The sequence below is a fragment of the Canis lupus genome, chromosome 38 (assembly GCF_011100685.1).
Source record: "Canis lupus familiaris isolate Mischka breed German Shepherd chromosome 38, alternate assembly UU_Cfam_GSD_1.0, whole genome shotgun sequence".
Taxonomy (NCBI): domain Eukaryota; kingdom Metazoa; phylum Chordata; class Mammalia; order Carnivora; family Canidae; genus Canis; species Canis lupus.
In genome coordinates, this window is record NC_049259.1 from 13248871 (window position 1) to 13268090 (window position 19220).

Below are 19220 nucleotides of genomic sequence, written 5' to 3' on the forward strand. Positions count from 1 at the left end.
GTATTACCTGCAGATTTCAATCGTCTAACATTTATCTATTCTCTACGCCCTTAAATAAATTCTATTCACTACCTACCACTAAATTATTAAGTTTTATAAAGTTACAAAGTCTTATTTCATGAACACACCAGAAATAATCTATCAAAGATATTTTTATGTTCCAGCAGATGCACCAGATGCTATCAAACAAAAGAGCGGTCTTTGAGACGGCTGCCATCTACTTGAGTTAGGCTCAAGCACGGCCTTCCTTCTTTACCTCATCAATTCCTATTTCAGATCGAGTTCCAGGGTCACTTCCTGGAAGAAACTTCCCTTCCTTGACCTCCTAGCTTAAAGTCCTTTTGTTATTTGTGACTAGAACATAAAGGGACAGTCTTGCCTTTACCTCAGCTAATGCGCACGCATTTATTGTTGCTATTTTTTTCTGTTTATCTCCATTTCTCTGAGACCGTAAACTCTCCATGAGATTAGGAGCCATCTGTTCTTTCGCTTCCCATTATCTTCCCAGTGCCCAGCACAGGGTGTGACCTATACCTGTGGCTCAGTAAATAATGGTTTATGGAATTAATAAATCTTCAACTTCAAGCTATGGTTGATTAATGATAGTTTGATAGGTCGTATGTATGAAGTGCATTTGCGGAGGAGAAAACATCTTAACCCAAAGGAATCTCCAATGGCAAATTTCAACCATCCGCAACAGAAGGGAGAGAAAGCTTCTCCTGGGTAGGAGATGAGATTCTCTCCTGTCACTCTTCACTGAGGTTGGGGCTCCTTGGTTGTCCCCGCAGAGTATCTAGGATACTCTGGGTATCCAAAGTATCAGAGGATAACTGTTTGCTTTCCCAGAGTGCTTCAAATTCCAGCTCCATTTCTGTGACTGTGAATGCCTGTCTTCCTCCAAATGTCCCCTCAAGGACCTCAGCAGGTTGGTGGGTTCACATCAAGCAGCTGGGTTTGAGTTAGGATGTAACAGAAGCGATGGGACGGTAATGTTCTCCTGGCCTAGGGCTCAGAGTGACCTGGATAGCACGAGAGCCATAGTACTGTCAGCCTCCCTTGCAACCTTTTTTTTGTCCTTTTACATTTGGGTCAACATTATAAAAGTGACTGAAATTGCTGTCCTCGGTTGGTATGGAATTAAGCAGAGACTTTGGTCCTTATAACCATTAAAGTCTTAATTAAGTCAAAAGTGGGAACTCATTACCTCCTGTGTAGCTTGAGATCTAGCTTTCAAATTGTATCACTGCCATAGGCGTGGCCCTGCAGAGTCTCTACTTGTCACCAAAAGGCACTTTGCCTTCCAGAGAGGTCAACAGACAGCCAAAAGTAGTAGTAGTCAAATCCTCACCGGACACTGCTTCCCTTCTGATTGTCTGATGGGACAGGAGGGCTACAATATTTGAGCTTCAGGAAAATGGTGGAACTTAAAATATCTTGAAGCACTGTGAGAGGCAAGTTATCAATTCCTTGGAAAAAAGGATCGTATTACCCATTTCTTATGACCTGCTCAGTGCCTAGCAGCTGTTGGTACTAAGTAAAAATTGTTCTCAGTTAACTGGCTGTTTTGTGGATAAATTGAATTGACATCATTAGTCCAGGGATAAATTAGACTTGAGACTAGTGGTTCTTTGAGATGTGGTCCTAGGATTACATCAGAGTCACCCTGCTCGTAGAGAGGGGTTAATAAGAGCAGATTACCAAGCTGTACCACCCAAATATTATGGCTCCAGTGTATTTAGGGTAGGGCTATGAAAGCTGTATTTTATAAAGTTTCTCTACATGAATTGCCACATTTCATCAAATCTAAAAATATCATGTTATGGTGGGAGCATTATTTTACCTATCTTTAAGAAAGAAAAAAAATCAATTAAACTGTGCCAAACTACTTATGATGTCATTGATTGTAAGTGGCATCCCGACTTTTGAGCTGTGAACATGTACAAATGTGAAAACACCACCTTAGAGCATTTGAAGCGAACCTGAGGGAGCAGTGACACTGGAGTTAATCATGAAGGAACAACATGAAGGCCAGAGAAGGAGAAGGATGGCAAACAGCACGTGCATACTATTAATCTGAAGAAAAGCTTGAAGATGGTTCCTATCTATCAATAAATAAGGTTGCAGATTGCTAGTGTGAATCTATTTTTTTCAAAACTCATAACACCAAGTCAAATGGCAAATCTCAACCATCTGCAACAGAAGGGAGAGAAAGCTTCTCCTGGGTAGGAGGTGAGGTTCCCTCCTGTCACTCTTGATTTGACTTAGAAATGTATTTTGTAACAAACATAATGAAAATAAAATAGCTAACTGTATGTCGTTATTTATTCAGATGTCTTTTTTTGTACAAAAAAAATGTACAAAAAGGTGGCAGTCTTATAGCCCATATAAACAGGAAGTGATTTTGATATAAATAGTTAGGTGGATCTAATGACTTGGTTCTGACAACCCATGTTAAGTTGGACAGTTGCTCCTTTATCAGCTCTGTCCCATAGAAATATAATGTGAGCCATAAGTGAGACTTTAAATGTTCTAGCAGCCGTGTTTGAAGAAATTAAAAGAAGCAGGTGAAATTGATTTTAATAACATATTTTATTTAATTCAACAAATCCAAAATATTGTCATTTCAACATCTAGTCAATACAATAATAATGAATGAGGTATTTCACATTTTCCATAGTGTCTTCAAACTTGGGTGTGTATTTTACACTTGAATTGTGTCTCAGTTTTGACTATCCATATTTTGAGTTCTCTGCAGCCACATGTGGCTACCACATTGGACAGTGTAACTTTACATTCTCTCTGGCAGTTTCTATATCTCCAGGGGAAAAGAGTATTCATCCCTTTATAAGTACTTCATGGCAGGGCAGTGGGAAATTTCGTTGGCATGGATATTGAATTCCCTTAGAGGAAAGACTTCTATACCATTTCTTATTATCATAGTTAGTATAAACATAAGTAGAAAATAAGTGTGATAATGTGCTAAAGAAAATGAAGCTTGTATATAAACCTTTGATTCAAAAACATCTTACTTTAACATAGCTTTATGTATTCATATACATATTTACCTGTAAACATAGTGGGTAAATTTGTATGTATATGTTAGTCTCAAATTCAGATTCAGATTTTTTTTTTTTTCAGATGGAGAGAAGGAGGGAGGGGCAGAGGCAGAGGGAGAGAGAGAATCTCTCATAGGATCCACCCCCAGCATGGAGCCCATTACAAGGCTTGATCTTACAACCCTGAGATGTGACCTGAGCCAAAATCAAGAGTTGGGTGGTTAACCCTGATTTAGCTACCCAGATTTGGTTTTTGCTCGTAGAAGACTGAACTGATAGCTGAAATTTAAGGGGCTACAAAAAAGAATAAGACACAGTCTCTACTCTCTGGGGATTTACACTATACTTAGGGAAAAATTTATGAGGCCCAATCAACTCCAAGATACTGTTCAAGTTACTTTTGCACAGTGGAATTCTGTAATGTTAACTATAACATGAGAAAAGCAGGATATTAACTGGGTTTTATATATCCTTTTGGCAGGTAGGAATTTTCATTGTAATGAGTTCATGTAATGGGATACCCCGAATCTTACTGAGTGTCAATTCTGATGCCAGAGAGTTTTGATTCCTTGGAGGATTTCAGAGCAACTCATGGCACAACTAAAACAGCTCTTGCTGGTTATCATATTCATTTTATATTAATTCTTTAAAAAATTTTAAAAAATGTAATTCCATTGTAATCAGACACTGTTTTATTCATTTCTGGTGTACAATATAGTGATTCAACAATTCTATATATTGCTCAGTGCTCATCTTAAGTGTGCTTCCCCCCCCCCTTTTTTTTTCTTGAGTAAGGGAAGGGCAGAGGGAGACAGAGAGAGGGAATCTTAAGCAGCATCCTCCACCCAGCATGGAGCCCAAGTCGGGGCTCGATCTCATAACCCTGAAATCATGACCAGAGCTGAAATTAAGAGTTGGATGCCCAACATACTGAACCACCCAGGCACCCCCATAAATGTACTCTTAATCCTCTTCAAGTTTTTTTTATCCACCCCCTACCCACCTCCCTTTTAGTAACCAGTTTGTTCTCTATATTTGAGTTTTTTGTTTGCCTCTTCTTTTCGCTATGCCTTTGATTTGTTTCTTAAATCCCACATATTAGTGAAATCATATGATATTTGTGTTTCTCTGACTTATTTCACGTAGCATTACGCCCTCTAGATACATCCATGTTGTCACAAATGCTAAGATTTCATTCTTTTTTATGGTTAAGTAATAGTCCATGAGTCTAGTAGTCTTTAGTAATAATAATGTGTGTGTGTGTTTATACACCGTATCTTCTTTATCCATCCATCCATTGATGGACACTCAGGTTGCATGCATAATTTGGCTATTGTAAATAATGATGCAATAAATGTAGGGGTACACATATCTTTTTGAATTAGCATTTTCATATTCTTTGGGTAAATACCCACTAGTGGAATTACTGGATTATATAGTAATTCTATTTTTATTTTACTTTTTTGAGGAACCTCCATGCTGTTTTCCACAGCAGTGCACTATCTTGATTCTTAAGGCATATATGTTTGCCCTCAGAATGACAGACCACAAAAATATGGACTGATTGATTGCCAAACAAAAACAAAATCAAATTTACTGCTATGAACCACAGAAACCACGAAGGTCAAGCTGTAGTCTACATAAACATGTCTTAAATTTAATTTTTCCTTTAGAAGAATTTCCAAGTCAAAGGAGCAGACAGCAGGCCTCAGGGAACCATGTTCTCAGACCCAGCCAGTGGGTAGCCCCGGGGCTGTTGTTCAGCTTCTCTGTCCCTTTGACCACCCAGCCTGGTTACTGCTAGACTTGTAGGTTCACAGTCTTTTGTGAGTTCTACAAAATGGCCTGAACAGGAAAAGGAAAAGAAAATCCCCTGTTTATTTACTTGTTTCGATTTAATGCCAGGTTAAGAAATCCTGCTGGAGAGTGAAACTCTTGTTTTCTGAGCTGATCTTTCAAACAAATGGGAAGATGAGAAGCCACACGCAGAAATGCGCTGATAAAATATCACAGATTAAAAGCCCATTTTATTTTAGTTCTTTTGAATCCACTTGCACTCATTAGTCTTTTAGTTTATATCCTTCTCCAAAATTGCCTGATGTCTGATGGTTCTGAGGAGAAAACAGAAAAGGTTCTTGGCGTCTTATCAGAAGCCAAATTATTGAGTGGATTTACATCCTACCGTAATGTTGGCTCAGAGATATGTATGTCTCCCATCAAGCTCATATAACCTTCCCTCTGACTTAAACTACAGGTAATCAATCCCATGGCAAGAGAGAGAGAGAGACTTACCTATTTCTCGGGAAGGAATAGAACAAACAAATGTTTGGACAACCGCAGCTGTATTAATATACATGAGAAAGCAACAGCTAGTGTTATTCTACAGAAATGAATGAATGAATAAATAAATAGACTCTAAGCACTTTATTCTTCTCACATAATTTCTTCTCAGTGACATTATTGAACAGGCTGTTGAAAACAAACATCGTTAAATGAGAAAAGGAGAGCAGCAGCCTTTCTGATTCCCAGCTGCAACGTTTTCCAATGACGAATGCTCCCTAAATGGGATTGAGCTTTTTGAAAAGAAGTCAGAGAGAAATTTGCTGTGGCCCCCTGACCCCTGGTAAGCACATGTATCTTCACCTGTCACATAACACACTGGCACTTGCTTACTTTTCAGCAAAGACTATTGATTTTGCTTATTGGCTGCAGGCGAGTCCATAAAGAACAAATTACAAAGTCAGAGGTCCACAGTTAGCGATTGCTTGCATGATAACAGGGCCCTCACTCCACCCCCACCGACCCTCACCATTAACATCCTCACAACCCCAGCCAAAGGAGAAAGCTGGATAAGAAACTCAGGATGTGTTTTCAACTGCCATAAAGTCAGTGATATATAAAGGTTTCTGTAAAGTAGGTACAGGAAATGGCCACCAACTGTAGAGTGTGGTGCATGCAGGTGTGTGAGTCCGTGCACACACACACACACACACACACACACACACATTTTAGGTAGTGAATGTGAAACAGAAGTCTTAGAGTAGAGAAGGCATTCTTTTCTGGATGTAGAAAAGGGACCATGGAATAGGCATTGGGTGCAGCTGTGAAATTATCCTTTCTCGGGGCTTAAAATAAAAACACGTAGATTGATATAGATAGGTTTCTGCTTGAAGGCTGTTTCTCAAGGTAACTACCAGGCCAAAGAATCTATGATTTTCTTATAGAGATTTAAGAATGGAAGAAACGAAAAAAAAAAAAATTAAAAAACTAAAAAAAAAAAAAAAAGAATGGAAGAAACGTGTTCTCCCCTATACCTGAACAAATCCTGTGGGCTGGACTTTTAAATAAATAAACCAAAATAAGATGGAAAGCAATGTGATTCAAATCAACTTGAAGCCACTAACATGGCTATTCTCTCATTAAGCCACTCATTTCCATCCACACCCAAAATAGCTTAATCCACTTGCTAGAGCATGCCGGGAGCTGAAATTGTTTAAATTTCTCAAAACTGCTTCCTCATGTGACAGCTTTCATCAGGGTTAGTATCCAAGATTTGATGGTCACTATAGTCAATAACCTTAAAGAAACTGGGGGAAATTAGTGGGTGCTACTTAAAATAATTAGATAATCTGACATATTTTGGACTCAAATTATAATCTAATTCCAAAGCCTAAGCACCAAGACACTAGTAATGAAAATAAAGAAACAGAGGATTTATAAAAAATACATGTCCTCAAATTCACACATCATTCTCCTAAATGAATCCCCTGGCATTTCTAATTCTCCAGAGGGCAGATGTTAGAGAGACAAGTCATGTACTGGAGGTATGAAATTATTGATGGATGTGGAGATGGAAAATGGCTTCACTTGGTATTTTCACAGAGCTTGATCAGGCAATTAAATATTTGAGAAATATATCTGAAAGTTATCACTAGGTCATGTTGACCACGCAGATAACCAAGAATAAAAACCAAGGGAGAGCCCTGAGGTTGAGGTGTGGACTCCATTCCCATCTCGTTGCATAAAAACGAAGATTTGGTTTGACTTTGCCACATATTTGCTGACAGTCACTTACTATATTTGAGGGGCTGCCATGCTAAGGAGACTGATCCATGTGCTTTAAATAGCTACACGGAAAGGAAAACTTCTAAATATACCCTCCCACAAGGCAGGGGCTCTTATGAATATTATTGTGCATTAACATCACTTTGATGGAACTGCTGAGCTAGATCGCAGTTTTAAATGAAAACTAAAATCCTGGTCACTTTATTTCAGATGACACCATAGAGATTCTCAGGTAAACTCACCCCAGAGAGAGTTTGCGAGAAATGTTTGGCTATGCAAATTACCTGCTAAAATGGATCTGGATGCAAAAGCTTGCGGGGAGATTATGTGACTTTGGAATGAAAATGACAAGTCCAGCTTGGGACTCTGGGTCGGAAACATGGTGGAGGGTTATTGGCTGCCCTCTGAGGCCTTATAAAACCTACAGAATGTTGAGCAAGGAAAAGTCTCAGACTTCAAAGCCAAACTTCTTGCACTCCCAGGATGCTCCCCTTAACCACCCTCCTATCCCCCTTAGCCCCCCACAGCCCTCAAGCACATGGCCTTTTTGCACTGTCAGGTGGATGGAGTAAGTTTGTCATCATCTTCAGCTAGGAGTAGCTGTGAGCTGGTTTGGGGATTGAGAGAGGAGTTGGGACATTTATGATCTTCCACAATGATTGCTGTTGCTAATTCTGCTGTGAAATATGTAGAGCATCTGGAGAGGGAATTCAATAAAGTGTGGCCAAAATAGCACTCACTTTATGCCCTAGCTTCTGGCACCGTTTAAGACAGCACTGAGACAGATCATATGACCCCAGCCCTTGCAAGACCTCATCACTTTTCATGGGAGAACTGAAAAGTGCTGATCCTGGAGCGTTTATGCTGATGGAACACAGATAAAAATCTGCAGGTGTAACTTTTTAAAAATTTAGTACATGAAGCATAAAAAATATATCAGTACCACTATACATCATCCAGACTCAACTTCAACACCATGTTGTAGATATAAAAACACTCATCAGACTCTTTCAATGTGCAAGAATTCATATAACAAATAAAAGGTTAAAAATGCACCTCTTGTAATTTTAAAGGATATCAAGTGTGGTATTTGCTCATGATAGCCCCAAGAGAACACATCTTTTCAATATATAGATGTCAAATATTATTGACATGTATTGTCATCATCTAACTTTTCACTGGGTGAGAACTTGTTATCTGGAGTGCTTAAAAGAAGTATCGAGGGAAGAAAAAAGAAAAGAATGAAGTAGATAGATAATTCTCTAAGAACTGGAAAATAGCTAAGCTATAGGTAGGTGAAGAAAGGGGAAATTATGAACCCCAGGCTGGAGGATGATCTGCCGGAGGGGCACTGAGATTCCTCACTTATAAAGTCAACTAAACCAGATTTTGAATCCAATTCAAAACTCTTCCCTAAGAACTCAAGCAAGAGAATAAAGGCTGGACACACAAAGGTAATGTGTATGCTTGGAAGGCACACAAATTCATTTTTTTCCTAACTTAGAAGGGTTTACAGTGAATCACAGATATATAATGAAATTGTTTTGGAAAATAATGGACATATTTACCTGATTCCTGTGTCCTGGACAAATTCAAAGCCCTTTATTAAATGTATGCCTTTCTCTGCTGGATGAAACATGATGGTAATTTCTTCTCTAGAAAAAGAGATAGAAACAATATTGAATCAGAGTGAGAGAGAATATATAGGTAAAAATCCCACGTAGGTGTTCAGCATTATCTGTTACCAAATTTAGATTCTCAAACGGAAATCTTCAGCTCCTTCCACCTCCTCAACTTCAAATGTTCCAAATTCATATCATCTTCAACTCCACCCCGCCATGCCAATATCATTCTCTTCCCTCAGTTCCACTGCTCCATTAATGGGACAACTGCTATTTGAGATAGAAACATGGGAGTCAGCCCATTGGGAGTCAGCCCATAAACCTCCTGTTCCTTCTTTATCCTACATCCTCAGTCAAGGGGTCCCATAAATTTTATTCCTAAATAATCTGTCCTGAATTTTTCCTCCCCACTTCCATTGTCTTAATTTAAGCCTCTTTCTGCCTCTCAGGATTATTGCACCTCCTGACTTCCCAATACCAGAACTCAACAGCCCAGCTTTCAAAAAATTATCCTCACTCCTGCCAGAGAGATCCTGCTAAAAGAAAACCTGCTATATTACTCAGCATTAAATCTCTCAGTGGACCCCTATTATCCTTTGGACTCAAGTCTGAATTCCTTAGGACGGCATGAAGGAGACTTTATCATTTGTTCCCTGCCTCCTTACTTAGCCTCATCTTTTTCTAGAGTCCTTCATTCACCCATATTCCAGTCACTACTTTGAGCTATAGGAAATCACAGACTATTCATCTCCCTCCCTTCCTTCAGCCCATTCACCAAATTTCAACAATGAGTACAGAAGGAACATTGAACTAATAGACCAAAGAGTCTTAGCCTCAACTTTAAAATAACACCCCAGCAAACCATGTTTTTAGATTCCCCTAAAACATGTCTTTCTCATAAATGTGACTCTTACAAACCAGATGTCCTTTGAGTTTTCAGATCACTATCTCTGTGATGGGCACTGAAAAACTCATTCTGAAGTTCAGAACTTGGCTTCCTTGTGAAAGCCTGGCTGTGACTCGTCTTTGGAGCCATGAATGATATTAATTCAGTAAGTGGAAAGTTGTGTGTAGGTCAACTAAGAAACTCCAGGAGCTATCAGAAATTAAAAAGACATTAGGTGGTATTTTAGGATTAGGTTTTCTTCTATAGAATCTTATCAGGAAAACAGTTGGCTCTGGTCTAGGGTATCTGACTCCTTAGGAAACCACTGGACTGTTTCAAAACAGTGAAAAACTATCCCTAAAATTCTCAGTGATTTGGTGTCTGTGAAGGAACTCCTCTAGTAAATACCACCTATACACCCCAAATACATAATGCTTATGATAGATTTAGAATTTTGTGAAAGATAATGCCCAAACTAACACAAAATCAGTAGCATCCACCCATCCACCCCATCTGTTGACACTTAAAAGGATTTAAAAAGTGTAGCACTCAACGTGGCACTTGGTGGAGACTGTTTGGGCCATCTCTGAAGGGAAATACTGCTGAGTACACAGAGGAGAGAACTTCCTCAAGAGCAGTGATGAGGATATGTGCTTCTGTGACTCCAGAAGAAGCTTAATTTTGTTCAGAGGAGCCAGAAAGGGAGAATGAGGGCAGTGGTATTGAAGCAGTCAAAAACAAATAAGACAAAGCAATGTAATGTTTGTGGGTGCCTTTATTAATCTCTTGCAAGACGCCTACTTCAATCTTGAAGAAAAATGAGAAAAACAGAATTTTACAAGTAACAAAATTAGCACCTAAGGGAACCAAGCAATTTGTATTTTAAAAAAAAGTCACTTCAAGAAATAACTCTCTTATCTTCAAATTCAGTTCGAGTTGATTCAAATTCAGTTATTTCTTCACTCATTACCATATATGTATACTCTACTGAGATTTTATTCATGCTTTTCTGTTATTTGATCCCTGATTCAAATTGTGAATAATAGTTTTATCTCTATTATTACAAAATGACATGAAATTCCTAAAGTAGTTGTTTAAGAAGCGAACATTCCATAAACATGTTTTTCTAACTCTCAAGACAGATGTAAAAACAACTTTTTTATTCTGAAGCTTGAAAATTTCCTAATGGATTATTAGTTTTACCTGAGCTTTCAGAAGCAAATCCTATGTGGTAAGTTAATGGTTCAGAAAGTATATGTAAGAAAAAAATGCTTTCTGCCAGAGTCAGTGATGCTGCTTTAACAGGAGAGGACATCCCTTTTCTTTACTTGTGTTGGCTCCTTGGTTGAATCAAAGAAGCAAGCAAAGGATAGCCCTTTCTTTAGGTAATTCCTTTGTTATGGTTCAGCTCATCCCTGGGTCCTAAATTTAAGAAGTCAAATCAGAAGAGCAGAGGACTGCCCTTTACTGCATTTTAATTCATACCGTGCATCCTAAAGAATCTCTGCATGTAATTTATTGCACCAACAGTTCTGAGTACCACAATCTGCCCTTATTCCACCCCTTGCTAATCTATGAATTCTCTCTTTTTTTTTTTTTTTTTAAATTTTTTTCTTTTTAAATTTATTTATTCATGATAGTCACACAGAGAGAGAGAGAGAGAGAGAGAGAGAGGCAGAGACACAGGCAGAGGGAGAAGCAGGCTCCATACACCGGGAGCCCGACGTGGGATTCGATCCCAGGTCTCCAGGATCGCGCCCTGGGCCAAAGGCAGGCGCCAAACCACTGCGCCACCCAGGGATCCCTAATCTATGAATTCTCAAAAAAAAAAAAAGAACTGTAGGAACTTATATTCATTAAAAATATTCTTAATTCTAGAGTATACAAAGAATCTTCTCAAGAGACATAATTGCTTTGTATCCTTAGTTTAATATATATCAAAGGAAAAAAAAACCCTACTAAGGTTGAATGTTTACATATATCTTATGTAGATTCCTAGATGTGAGATCATTGGGGAAATTTGACTTCTACAAAGTTCTCAAGTACTCCTCTGTAGCATATTATCATTACTACTAATAATAGCTTACACTGATTACTCATTATGTGCAAAGCTGTATCGTATTTAATCCTTGTAGCAACTTTATAATGTTGATATGCTTATTATCCCTTATTTTGCAGATAAAAGTAGGCTTCCAGAATGCTGCTAATGTATTATCACCAAGACTGTAAGTACCCAATAGCAAGTCACCACATTTCCAATGGTGAAACTGAAGGAGGTCCTCTGGAGCTTCAGGGTTCTATCGTCCACACAACTTTTCAATAGTACCCATCTCCCCTCACAGTTCCTAATCCCATGCAGATCTAATGCTTCAGAAAACACGATCCCTCTCAAAGACAGAGTCTTCTTCCAGAGTCTTCATATCCCTTGGATTCCACTTTCTCTCTGGAATAAGTGCTTTACCTTAAAGAATAAACACTGTCTTTGGTGGACATGCCAGTCATAACACATGTTCAATATTGAATAGTGTTGATGCTTACCAAATAATTATGATTATGGTTGATAGTAATGCTAAAAGAATAGAGCCGACAATCAATAAGAGTCTTGATTTTTAGTATTTCATGTCATTTATATAAAGCCTTTGTGGTAAATATCAATTAGCCATCGTTATAGATAAGTTTAGTTTGTCTATAGAAGAACTTGTCTTCTGTTTACTTTTTTTCTTGAAGATTTATTTATTTTAGAGAGAGACAGAGACAGACACAGGGAGCATGCAAGTGCGGGGAGGGGCAGAAGGAGAGAATCCCAAGCAGAATCTCCAACGTGGGACTCAATCTTACGATCCATAGATCATTACCTCAACCAACATCATGACCTCAGCCCAACTGACTGAGCCACCCAGACATTCCATTTGTCTTCCTTTTCAACGTGCCCATAAGATTCTCTATACTGACAGGAGTCACAATCAGATACGGAACAGTTTTCCTTCTCTTTGACCACTCATTTATACCCTTACTGTGTGCCCAGCCTGTGTGTCCATCTGATAAGTCTTCTTTCTGATTACAGAGACTTTTATCCTATAGGCTTGTTTCACAAACTGGATATCAACCTGCTTATCTTAGTATTTAATGGAGTAACCAGGGACCCAACATCTCCTTGATCTGGTTTTACCTCTCTTGAAAGTTTGAGCCATAAGATTATATGCAAGTTGGAACTGGAAGGAACCTTTGGGATGATTTCCAGTTCTCGCATATTATGGAAAAATGGGAATCCAGACAGATCAGATGACTCATTCATGGACATACATGATTAGTAGTTCTGACTCATACTTTATATCCCGTGCCACTTTTTCACACCATTTCATGATTGATACTCTTAAAAAAGAAAGGAAATGTTGGTTGAATTGAGTAAATATGATGCATAGAGAGAGACATCTTGCTTATATATCTCTGAAAGGCAGGTTAACAAGACACCAGTGGAAAAGTAGCTCCCACTTATTCACGGACTCCACAGATAATGTGCAAGGCATCTCATATCTGTTATCTCTTTTAAAACACACAATCACTCTGCAAAGTTTTACATTAGAATACAGAAGCTGGGAGAACACAGCCAACTTGGCTGAAGTCAGGCGTGGTAAATGGCCGGCCTGGATTTTGAACTCAAATTTTCTTGACTCTGAGTTGGGTTCTTTTATAACATATTGTTTGGCATTCAGGAAAAAAGAAGTGACTTATTGTTTTAGTGTAGAGTGATGTGTTGGGAAAGTGTATTGGAAACGAAAAAGTTGGTGCTCCTTTCCATTCCTGAAAGAGACTGCAAAGTGAAAAGTATGCTGGATGAGGGCTGTTTGCTCACTTACGGTGTGAGCATTCTGTACTTTTTATTATAGCTCTTTGATATTTTAGGCCTATTGATCAGGTGATTTTTCTGACTAGGTACTTTATTTTATGCTTTGTTTCAGTGTCCGGCTGTAACTCATTTCAGCAAAATGACATGCCTCTTCCCTGCCAAAGAATACGTAATGTAACATGACTCATCAGCAAAGTAACATGACACATCAAAAATAAATGCTCATGACTAGTGATTTAGGTAGCTAATAAAGGCAAGAACACTGTATTATTCATGTCTTGGTAATATTCATGGATAATTCAGTATGCCCAAACCCCTAAGGAGGAGGCTTCTAAGGCAAATACACTCTTTCTGTGGACTTTGCTAAATCAAACCAGATGTGCTGCAAGATTCATTTTTATCAAAAGCTTTACTTTATAAATAGGCTCACTAGCCAGACCCATTTTCATCCTGTACACTGTCTTGGGTATTATAAGAAACAATCTATTTCAGAGAACTGAAGTTTCCCATCAGATTTCTCCCTCTGAAGCAGCAAAGTTTTGAAGACCTCACCCTCACTGTTTGCCTCAAAACAAGTGGGAGGGAAGACATGGTTAAAGAATAGACAGGACCCACTGGTCTGACTCTTGCTTCATCGGGCTGGAGAATAAAGGATATTTCAATAGAACAACAAAACGGTTCCCACGAAGATGCACATTAATGGAGGCCCCTGACTTGTGTGTCTTTTACAGTTCTCTACCCTTTAAATCACTTTCAGTGTGCCAGATTACCAACAGAACCTTGTATTTATTTCACTCCCTTTATTGGACTTTTTCCACTCATCCCTCAGGAATGCAGAAAAGATGATGGAAACATCTGTGCAAAATAGGAGACCATCAATCTTGAGATGAAAAGTAAGGTTGGGAACTAAGGAAGGCCTTGGTTCAAATACTTGCTTTGCCATTGACTAGTTGTGAAATCTTGCACAAGTTGCTCAGCTGTTTCAAGCCTTGGGCACCTCATCTGAAAAATCCCACATTTTAGGGTTGCTATGAGACCTAAATAAGATAATACCAACATAGTAGAGGCTTTCGCATAATCATTGCTAAGTACAGGTAAGCTACTTGTGGTAATAGAAAGCCCAAAGATCTCATATACAGGGGCATAAACAAGGTATTTATAAATTGTCAACCATTTTAGGAATCTTTGGGGAGCACAGAACCAAAGAGAAACAGTCCTCCCATTGAGAAGACCCTGTAATACTTGAGAATTAACAGTTTGCAACAATTATGTTTTCTTGACTAGTTTTTTGATTTGTCGTTTTGGTGACTTTTAAAAAATATATTTATTTTTTAAAAAATTCTGGTATAATTAACATACAGTGTTATATTAGTTTCAGGTGTACAGTATGGCAATTCATCATTTCTATACAGTAGTCAGTGCTCATCACAATAAGGGTACTTTTAACCCCCTTTATTGATTTCATCCATTCTCCCACCCACCTCCCACCTCTGGCAACCATCAACATTTCTGGTGATTTTTAAGGCAAAACATACAATGCATTAAATTTACACTGCCACAAGTAACCATATTTATAACACAAATTATGTAAAACTGTTTTTGTGAATTTAGATGTCTGTCTTTCCAAACAGACTGTTAGCCCCCAAGGCAAGAAACCCAATTTTACTTTCTATTTGCGGCACTTTTCATGCAATCTGGCATATAGTAAGTATCACATAAGTGTTGAGGAAAAAAAATGAATGGAGAGATTATTTCCTCCTTTTCTAGAAAAGAGTTCAAAAGTGACAGTGCTTGTTAGATGATGAGTAGTATAGTTTGTTCTTACCAGGTAATTGTACTGTGTTTGAACACAAGCATTTGTGAAAGCTTATATGGTATTTAGAGTCATAAAGGGCCTTTTAATTTTTTTTGTGCAATTATTTTTGAGAGTTGGGCAAAGCAGAGGAGGGAGAAATAGAATCTCCAGCAGGGTCCACACCCCGGCATGGAGCCCTATATATGGGGCCCAGTCTCACAACTTTAAGATTGTGACCTGAGCCCAAACCAAGAGTCGGATGCTTAACTGAATGAGCCACCCAGGTGTCCCCATAAAGGGCCTTTTTAAAAGTGATATTGATAGACCCTTTACCTTGTATTAATAGTTCTTTGTTTCTTACTTTTATTATAATTTATTTTCTTCATAGTTATTCTGTAGTGTGTGTGTGTGTGTGTGTGTGTGTGTGTGTGTAACCAAAAGTGGAAGGATTTGAATTTGCCTGCTGCCTGGTTTCTAAGGTTCATTGTCCAGCTGCATTAGGTCTTTAACTGAGATCTGAAGGTATGTGCACGTTTCTTGTGGGCTTTCATGTAACTCTACTTCACAGAATACAAATCCGATGGGAAATGAAGCACAATCAGTGAAATCTAGATTCTAAGTCATGCTAGCTCCTGCTCGGAATTTAAAAAGCACGGATTTGTAAAAAAAATTTTGTCACTTACTAAAACTTTTAATCCCCAAATGGCTGATCCATGATGTTCCTTGTCATCAGCTGTCTGCCCAGTATGTAATTAGAAATTCTTCAAACAATCAAGCAATATGACAGTTCACTGGAATTTGTATGGCACAGAAGAGAAAAACCCTAAACAGATACAAAGATTTTTATGATCCTAAAAAATCAAATTGATTTGGAAGTAACTGTTTACTGGGTTGATGCCAAAGGGAATGTATATTCGTTTCTTGCCTACCAGGCTATATGACACATAAGAAGCCTTCAATGAATACTGAACTGAATGGTTGAACTAACTGCATATAGCCAAGGTGAGTCAGTTTGGGCATTGGCAATATGGTGGCTGCAGTCATGTGACCCTGCAGAATGGGGTCAATTGTACAATAATCTCATTCAGAACTTGATTTTTACAAATCAACTAGTTGAATCAGTATCTTGTATAAACCATCCATTAGAATCCACTGTGTAAAAAAAAAAAATCCATGTATGGTGTTGGCAAATTGCATTAAAATTTTTTAAAAATAATCAATTTATGATAAATAATCAATTTAAGCAACTAACAAACCAAAGGAAGTTGCTTTGCTCTACTCAAATACCGTAACTGCATTAGAGCAGTCCAGGGAAAGAGGTGGAGAGCAAACAAAGCTGAAGGTGGTATCAACTTTCGTATAGAAATAGATTCACAATAATGACGTGATGAGCATCAACACTGGCATTCAGAATAAATTCACAATTTTTAGCCAAAAGAAAAAAATATTTCAATCATTGCCAAGTAGTTCTTTGCTGCCATGAAATGGGACAAGCTATCCTGAGCAGTGAACTAAATGTTCTTGTGGTCTGGTTATGTATAGATCTTTTCCTACATTCATTACTATAAAATCTAATTTTTTCCTCTTCTTTTCTCTAAACCCTGTCTTAAGAGAAAAATAAATTCTGCAAACTATCTCAAATTATGATAACAAAAATGATAAATGCAGCCTTTCTCTAAACATTCTCTCTGGCAATCACTAGAACTGGAAATGCAACAAGAAGAGCTCTTGCTGCAGAGTGAATTTGGAAGACAAACTTAAAGTCTGTCCTGGAGCGAGATAATGCATCAAATATGACACACTAAAGCAACAATGTGGATAATTTGGAGAAATACATAGAAGATGAGCTAAATTAAGAAGTATGTGTTTACTATCCTGCGCAAAGTGTCATCTATGGGAATAGGGCTCTGCCGATGTTGCAAAACTTGAGGACATTTCGTATATAGCACATGACTTCAAGTATTTTACAAATGGCCTTTTGGTTTCTGTTGTCATAAAAGAAGGACAACAAACAAAACTAAACAAAAAGAATGGCAAAGAGACTCATACTGATGAAAGAAAAGGACAATAGTATTCTTGTCCCTATGAATTCTGAGCCAGTTGAGGGATAAGACAAGAGTCAGCAAAGAAAATCAAAGTATCACTTTTATTAGTGACAAAAGGGTAAGTTGGGCAATATAGCATATATAGTATTTTGACCCAAATAGACCCACTAACTCAACAAGAGAATCAGGCAGATTTATCCACCCCATCTTGGGCAGGGGCTGGGTGATGACAGGCCCATCCCCTCCCTACCTGCCTTCCCTGATGAGAAAACCCTCCAGCACTGCTGGGGTTGAGGAGAATGTCTGCTTCCTGTGAGCCTCTTGCTCCCAAGATGGTGGAGGAGGGAGTTGAGATGGGTATCCCAGTTTATTCTTTCCAATTATAGCAGTAGTTACGCCACCTCCCAACATGAGAAAGGTTATGGGGAAGCTAGCAGTTATACTGGTGTATGTCATGAGTGGGAAGGAGCATTCCCTTCTCGATAGTGTGAACTGGTACAAAATTATTATGTTTCTACCTCTTTAGGGGACAAAACTACTTTGAGGGATACACAAAAAATGATTTCTGTGGAGAGGAATTCTGAGTGATTCCTGTAAAATAATAGTTGGGCTACATTAATTTATGAGGAAAGGGAAACCTATATAATGATTTTACAGTTCATTTGAAAGAATATATTTTTCAAATGATGAGATGGAAGAAATATAAAGATTGTAAAAAAATGCATTGCAGTGCTAATTAATTAACATAGAGACATGACTTGCATAAAGACAAACAGAAATGATACAGAAGAGAAAGTCCAGAAACATTCTCAAATATTGGTGGTTTTTCATTTCAATGGGGAATATATCTGGATTATTCTTTGAAAGATTCTGGGACAATTGATTAATTTCTTGAACAAAAAGAGAGAGAGAGAGAGAAGAATATCCTTACCTCATACTACAAAGCAAAATAAAATAACGATAGGCTGAATAACTAAATATAAAAAAATGAAATAATCTGCTTTGGAGGGCATTTCTAACATAAAAATAAAAAAAGAAACAATAAGGCAAAAACTGATAAACTATACCGTGCCAAATCTTGGAACATATTAAAGGATCCATGAAAATTGAGGGAAACTTTTACAACGTATTCAACAGAATTTATATTATTGATATAAAAAAAAGAATTCTTATAAAGTAATGAGAAAAATAGAAAATATCTCAATAAAAATATTCAATAGTTCTTTTTAAAGGCAATTTATAAAAGGAGAAATATAAATGGTCAATAAACATACAATGTCGGCCTGATTTCAATGAAATTAATGAAATGACATTTTTGCACAAGAAATTGACAAGTGTATAGAGACCCTTATAAATTTAAAGATAGGACACGTAGTATGTGAAGGCATGGATTGGGAGTTGGTGTGGAGAAGTGGCATTCTCAAAGACAGTTGGAGTTTAAAGTGATATAATTTTTCTAGAATGTAATTTTCAAATATGAATGAAGAGCTTTAAAAAATAGTTCATTTTCTCTAACCCAGCAATTACATATCTAGAGATTTTTCCTAAGGAAGCATTTAAGGATGTCCAAAATTATTTCAATACAAAGATATTTATCTCAGGATTCTCACAGCAAAAATTACAAACGGCCTAATAAATATTTAACAATAAGAGACTGGCTAAATAAATCACAGTGACTCTTACAAAGGAATTCTAGATAGCCAATAAAAAAGATGTTTGAGAAAAACAGGAAAAAAATTATAATCATATATTCTTGACTTCAAGAGTACGTCTAAAATGTCATCTTCAGGATGGCCCTAATTTTATTTTAAAAACTTGATATGCAATCATTTAAATCAGATGTTGGCAAACTTTTTCTGCACAAGACCCAATAGTAAATATTTTAAGCTTTCCATCACAGATAT